General features: G+C 38.7%; 1 long non-coding RNA gene across 1 annotated transcript in view; it reads left to right on the top strand.

Moving 5' to 3' along the window:
* The first annotated feature begins 1,733 nt into the window (after positions 1–1,733).
* The window catches only part of LOC122988108, a 16,961-nt gene continuing 10,779 nt past the window's right edge, over positions 1,734–7,915 (top strand). The window contains exon 1 of the long non-coding RNA XR_006404706.1: positions 1,734–1,909. This is a non-coding gene — a long non-coding RNA (uncharacterized LOC122988108). The remainder of the gene's footprint in view (positions 1,910–7,915) is intronic.

Genomic DNA, 7,915 nt, shown 5'->3' with positions numbered 1-7,915 from the left:
GAAAATCCTGTTTCAGTGTTCATTGGGCTCCTGGATATTGTTTTAAGACAGGTTTGAACCTATTTGTGAACCCATCTTTTAACTGGTATCGCTGTAAAAGAAAATCTCACCATCACAGCCTCAGTAAAAGTCGCATTACAGCCATAAACGTCAAAATAAAAATAAAAATGTCATAAAAATGGATAACGATCAAATCTGAGTCCCTGTTGTTTGTACAGAGGACACAGAGTGTTTCTATACATAACATAGAGGTTGCTGTTCTCTGTAATGTCCTTTCAGTGGTGCAAAGTTAAACCAGAATACAAGACCTCCATGAATAGCACATGAATAACTCTGAGGAGATAAAGCTGAGGTGACCAGAGGACACTGACATGATGTGTAGCACCATGCTAACACTGAGGCCAGCAGTCTCATTCTTTCGCATGAAGCAATGAAGCAAAAGCTAATGTTTGAGCTCAGCAGCAAGTTTGTACACTAAAAAAAAAGTTCGATGAACTTTGAAGTTGATATTTCAGTGAACTCGACTGTTTCACATACAAACTGATAAAACAAACTGCTGTTGCTTCATATTCTGCACAAAAAAGGAGCAGAGTCAGGCAAGGTGCTGTGGTTTGACATTATATAACACATGCAGGACATACTGTATGCAGCAGGTCACACACACATGCACGCACACACACACACACACACACACACACACACACACACACTCTTGAAACAGATGTGTTTATTGCTGAAACTATGCAGCATTGTTGGAGCTTTATTACATTCAGACATTTTATTACATTATTTTATGACTTTATATGCAGTTATATGATAATTAGCTTCCCCATGATAACACACACACACACACACACACACACAAACACACACAGCAGTTATATGATTTGAGCAGGTACACTGTGTTCTGCTGAGCTATTAAACCCCCTTTCGTCCGATTTCTGTTGTTATCTGCAGTTAAACAGTCGGCAACATTAGAACACGCTCCTCCCAAGATGAAGGATCGAAGCTGGTTAACACATGACTGCACACACACACACACACACACACACACACACACACACACACACACACACACACACACACACACACACACACACACACGCTTCCACTGCAGTGACAACCACATTGATATGAATCATCACACTGAATGAACTACCGCCTACAACGGACAGAGCTGAGTAACTTCTAATAAACATGAACCTTGTTTCCTAGAAATCATGCTTATCTGACACCAAATTGGTTCCCCAATTACATTGTGTTGACAAACATGATCTGTTCCTGAATTCACAGGCAACATTTTTTTTTATATATGAATGAACAATTTAACACATCATATCTTGTGCCTAAAGTCACTTCAGACTTTTCTATACTAAGCCAAGACCATGCAAGTGCTGCCAAAGTCTAAACATTAACATAAACATAATATAAACATAGAAAAGTTAAAGAATGTTGTCGGCTAGTCAGAACGAGTGGATATTGTATTGCAAGGTTCGGTATTTGTTGGGGAAAAAAAAGGAAATACATCTACTGTATGTCTGAACATTTTAATTTTAGCACAGCATTTTTGCAACTTGACAAATACAATAATTAATAACATTTTCTCATTATGTTGAAGGAACCAGAACCGTTAGCATTATGTTTCCTGCAAAATGTTGTATATAAATGTAATGTTTCTAGGAGACAGGCTTGTAAATATTCTTACAATCTACAATTTAATTTAGCAGACGCTTTTATCCAAAGCGACGTACATGTGAGAGCTGATACAACACAGGCAGGAAGTCATGCGAGAACACCATGAGTAAGTGCTATAAAGCTAAGCTAGAGTCTGATAGGCTGTAGATGCCAACAGGAAGTGCACAGAGGCAATACATAGAGTGCATAGAAGCAGTTGGTTTTTTTTTTGTTTGTTTATTTTTTTTGTTTTTACCAAATATCACTTTTAATACAATAATGTAAGCTGCAGAACTTTGTTGACATGTTGAAAACAGGTCATGAAAAGCTAAATCTGCAATAAATAAAAGATAATAATCATCATATAATGACACAAGAAGAGAAAAAGTTCAAGTTTAAGAACAACTTTTCAGTTGCTAAAATACTTTGCTGTTGTCCGGCATCATAATTACAGTGCGGTGTGCCACAGGGATCAATCCTTGGTCCTGTTCTGTTTTGTGTAATTATTTACTATCATTGTTATGTTGATGACAAACAGCCGTATCGCTCTTTTAACTGTGATAACAGTATGCTTAGTGCAATAAAAGTCTTGTTGTGGACATCTTAACTCCAATAAAATTGACTTCTATTCGCCGAGATATTATTAAGCGGAGTTAATAAAGCCCGTGTTAATATTTAATGTGATCTAAACCTCCATGTGAAAGCAATGGTTAAACTCTGAATTCCTGTCCTACTGTATGTTATTGTACAAACTAAACTCCACCTGTGAGGATTTATGAGCTGAACTTTTCTGAATCGAACCACGAGGCAGCGAAACACACACACACACACACACACACACACACACACACACACACACACACAAACATCTGTTTTGGTTATTTTACCAACTGGGATATTTCATCCGTTCTTTGAGTCGCTGTTGTCAAAACACTGAGCAAAAATCTGCCAAGAAACCTGAGAGATAATCCTCCTCCACACACACACACACACACACACACACACACACACACACACACACACACACACACACACACTCATCTCCTTATGGTGTCTTATATCCGCTGCAGAAGGTCAAGCTCACACAGATTAAACAGCAGCCTTTTTCCTAGAAAAAAACACCACAAATACAACAATATACTACTATACTTATGAGGACATTGAATTGACATAAATCCCATTTACACTCAGTCACTTCATGCATCTGGCGGTTTGGACAACCATACAATCTCTAAAAAGCCATCTGTCTCGTACGTTGAATTATCTTTGCTCCTTGGCAGTTGAAGCTACCAAGAAAACAACACGTACAGTTGCTGTACAGAGCTGTTGTAGCATTTACACAAAGCCATGTTTCAGAAACACATAAAGTTAGACATCATCAGGATAACAATGATAAGAGAACATGTAAAGGAGATATAAGACGTCACAGTAAAAAACCTCCTTTGTTTACCCTGAAATGAGCTTTAAGTGTTGATGTTTTGATGCTTGTCAAGGATCCACTGATCCCTCTGTGTTTGTGATAAAGTGGATCAGGGTCACAGCAGGCAGCGGCTTGTTGCTGTGACACAATAACAGAGAGTCTGGAGATCAACCAGCGACCGACAACTATCACAGCCAATCAGACGTGTGTGTGTGTGTCTTTGTTTACATATATGTGTAAGTGTGTGTGTGTTGTTTTTATGTGTGTGAGACTGAGAGGCAGAGAGATCATTATTATTATTATTATTAGTGATTCAACAGCATTCAGCATCATCTCATAGTCTTCCTCAGTAGATGAAGTGCAGTTATCAACATGTGATCAAAGTATTGAACTTCAATGACATGATAACAGGTCATTATATATGAGGAGGATGCTGTAACCTCTGTCTAGTGTCAGATTACAGCTGAGCCATCTCCATGACAACGGAGCAAACTCCATCCAATGAGGAAGATGTGTCTAAACAAAAACAAATACTGTAAGGAGACCTTTGAGTTTATATTTTACTGTCAATCATCTGATTACAAGATCAAGAATGAACTTTGATAGACAGAAAAAACATATTTAACGGCTTCAAAACTTTAAAAAAAACAGAAACAACAAAATATAATCAAGAAAAAACAATCAAATGTTTAAACTGAGTGTGAAAAACAACAAATAAATGAAAATAAACATGTATATACTGTAATACACAGTTTGTCTGCATCCAAACATCTGTTCAACATGAATAAATTAATTAAAGGAATTAGATATAAGACATTTAACATATTTAAAATCTATTGTCACATTTAAAGGAAAATACACATTTCTATAGAAGTTCAGAAAATAGTCACATTTTAAAAGTGAATAATTTTATCTGTTCAGTTGGATGTTTACGCTCAGAGTTAAATCATCTCAAGTTTCATTCAGCTGTTTTTCTTTCTTCAGAGCAGCAGCGTCTCCATATATGTCAAAAACAAAACAAGGACAAGCAGAGGATCATGGGTAATACTCCAGGGAGGGGGAGGGATACTACACAAACCTAATCTGTTAGGAGCTATTAAAGAGTGTGTGTGTGTGTGTGTCCTCCCTCTTGTTATTGTTTTATGTCGGCTCAGTGGGTGACATAAAGACATGTGTGTGTGTGTGTTTATGTGAAGATAATCCTACGACTCAGACTGAAGAAGCTGCCGGTTAACAGTCACTGATTTACAACCCTGAAGGATAAAATAATACAAGTAAAAAAGTTTACATGACACTGAGTCAGATGTTTCTTAAAACGCCACATAGCTACATGTTTGTGTTGCTCACCTGGGTGTGAAAATTACACGCCTGTACGACAGACGCCATCTAGCAGCCGTAGTAAATATGACGGGGAGTAGAGGAGGAAATCATGTGACGTTATTATAGAGAGACAAAGTCCAGGTGAGGAGGTGTTGGATGGATCAACAAAACACAGGATGAATCCAGGTGTGCACCTCCGGACCTGTGATGTGTTCACCATCATCACATCAAGTCTGTGAGGAAATTAAAAGATGCTATTAGACAGAACTCACTCATTTCCACTGAGATGAATCAAAAAACCATAAGACAATATGAATTTTTAGGGATGTTTTTTGTCCACACCGCTGCACTGGGCAGCCCAGTATCACACCAAAGCGTGTAATACACACACTGATCCACCAGAGGATACCGTGTCAGTGTCATGTTTTGTCTCGCCAAGGCGTGAGAAGTAGCCATAGTAGCCATAGTAATTATGATGCAGAGATGACATCTATATACAGTGACGTGGTTAGATAGATGGATGGCAAAAAGTGGTAAAAAGTGGACTTAGCTGCAAGAGACCACTGTTCGCTTCTCACCTCGAACAGGTGACAGGACAGTTTTTTAACCACGATTGTCGTGGTGTTTACTGTTGCCATGATGACAAAGGTGGCCTAACTTTAAGGAAGTAGTAACTTAAATCCACTCTATGTTTCAAGTGATCATTTTAACCCAAACCGTGATTGCTCCCGAACCCAAACCAGACCTGAACCACAGCACTGTCACACCATAAAACATCATTATTTGTGCTCCTAACGTGATGTAAGCACAAAGGATACTTGCATGTACTTTTCATGCCTGGGCAGGTCAAAAAATAAAACACTGACATGGTGGACCAGCGTGTGTATTACACGCTTTGGCGTGATACCAGGTTGCACTGGGTGACATGTTCCTTCATCGTGAAGAGTTTGGTCACGTTAGTTTGTTTAGAAACAGCTCCAAAGACTAATAACAGTGATCATGTTTTCAGTCTCCAGAGAGTAGTTCTGTGTAAGATGCCACTGAGCATGTGCAGAAACACGGTTCAGTTTACAGCTTCACTAGCTTGTTGTGCTACATATCACAAACTCTAGACTTTATTACATTGCAGAGAACTTACACAGAACTGCTCTCCAGAGACTGAAAACACTTAGAGAACTTACACAGAACTACTCTCCAGAGACTGAAAACATGTAGAGAACTTACACAGAACTACTCTCCAGAGACTGAAAACATGATCAAGCACATGTACTTTTCATGCCTAAGTGAGGCAAATTCAACGTGACACTGACATGGTGGACCAGCGTGTGTATACTGGGTTGCACTAGGTGACACGTTCCTTCATTATGAAGACTTTGGTCACGTTAGTTTGTTTAGAAACGGCTCCAAAGACTAATAACAGTGATCATGTTTTCAGTCTCCAGAGAGTAGTTCTGTGTAAGACACCATTGATCATGTGCTACATGTCACAAACTCTGGACTTTGTACTGAAGTTTTTTGAAACGATGCTGGTGTCCTGGAGGAGTTAATGAGGGTTATTGACATTGTTATTATCAATTTAAGCAATATACACCTCACTACATCCATAAACTTATCAGCCTAAATTAGGTTTAAAAAAAAAACTAAAATAGAAACATACAGCCTAAGCTTTTTATGTTGATAAGTATCCTCTGACCTCTCACTGAGTTTATTTCTGTTCGTTGTAGATTCATAAAGCAGAGATGTGAAATAGTGAAGCTGTGGAACCGCTTCGGTTGCCAGAGGAAAGTCTGACTGAATAAATCAACCAGTGACGCTTAGTTGAGAGAAATCGCTGTAATATCAGGAGTGATTTGCAATTTAGTATAAATATAATAAACATGAGAGACTTGAGGAATCAACTGAAGAATCCTGATTTGTGTAAATTGTCGTTGGCTTAATGAGGATGTTTTTGTTTTGGTAAGATTCATAGAAAGACAGAGATCACTGTGTCCATAATCATAACTATGATTTGTCAGGTTGTTGTTGCTGTTCAGTGTCTTGTGAGCTCACATGGTTGCAGAACAAGTCAAATGAAGAAATCGATCGATCAGTGTAGATGTTGCAGATTGATGTTGCAGAAATAAATCAAACATTATGACATGTGTCAGATTAAAACCGTCTGATGTCTGTCTGTCTGTGTCCCGCAGCAGATCTAACTTTAGTGTCTCTGACCTGCAGATCTGGACTTCGTCTCTGTTTGCTCGTTGGTGGGCGATGCACTTGTGGCAGTCAGTTACTATTTCTGAGAATCTCTCCCCTCCTCCCCTCCTCCCCTCCTCTCCCTTCTCCCTCCTCTCTTCTTTCTCCACTATCTCTCTCTCTCTCTCTCAGTATTGAAGCCCAAAGGCTTAATGTTGTTGTTGTTGTTGTTGTTGAGTCTGGAGGAGCACGTGGACCAGAGAGAGAGAGCTGGTGGTGGTGGTGGTGGAGAGTGTAAGAGAGGTAAAAAGTCAAATAACATTCTCACAGTAATTTAAGTCATTTATTTTTTCATTTGACTGAACTTGTTGACTCCACACTGTCCTTCATCCACATCTCACGTTATGTAGAAGTTTACACACTTAATAGATGGATTCATTGATTTTCTCATTTGTTTATGGTAATTTAAAAACAGTCATTTGGTTGATCCGGTGCAGTAAGACACTCCTCCTGGATCTAAATCATCTCCACCTTCCATCTTCTACTCTTTGGGAAAGTTCCTCGATATAAACTGAACCACTAAAAACATGCGTTAGTTGATATATGTGTTGTTTTTTTAAGTTTAAGAAGACAGGAAATGTGCAGCTGGTCCAGAGTTTGTGTAACAACCACCAGCAGTCGTCTACATCTACATCTTTTTAAACTATATTATTCATCAAAGTTGATCATATTTTATTGTGTTGACATATAAACACTGCTAAAAAAAAACAGGCAGCGAGAGAGAGAGACGGACCTGCTGCCCTCTGATATTTGATGAACTTTCACCTCATGAGCCAACTGGCACTCAGGCTTGACCCGCCCCTTCATTTTTCAGATACACATACACAGTTCATAGTAGTGTGTTCATCCTGGAAAAATGACAAAATATAAGGTCAGCATACAGACTATAAAACGTTCATGTTTTTAAAGACGACATATCATGCACATTTCCAGGGTCTATATTTATATTCTGGGGCTCTACTGGAATATCTTTTGTATGATTCACAGTTAAAAACTCCTTATTTATCTTCTACTGGTCCTTTATGCAGCCCCTCAGTTCAGCCTCTGTCTGAAACAGGCCGTTTTAGCTCCTGTCTCTTTTAGGCTCCCCTCTGTTCTGATTGGTCAGCTTCAGGAAGCTTCCTCCGGCTCTGGAGGCTACATAAACAAACTATAGTAGCAGGATTTCACTTCTTTTTCTCCTTTACTCGAAATGTAAACTTCTCAAACGCATCTGCACTACATACTTTTCTTTATTTATGAAAAATAGATTTGTAGTTCAAA

The sequence above is a fragment of the Thunnus albacares genome, chromosome 8 (genome assembly GCF_914725855.1).
Source record: "Thunnus albacares chromosome 8, fThuAlb1.1, whole genome shotgun sequence".
NCBI classification, from domain to species: Eukaryota; Metazoa; Chordata; class Actinopteri; order Scombriformes; family Scombridae; genus Thunnus; species Thunnus albacares.
Note: the sequence above shows the minus strand (reverse complement) of the source record. Positions and strands in the feature narration are given on the sequence as shown.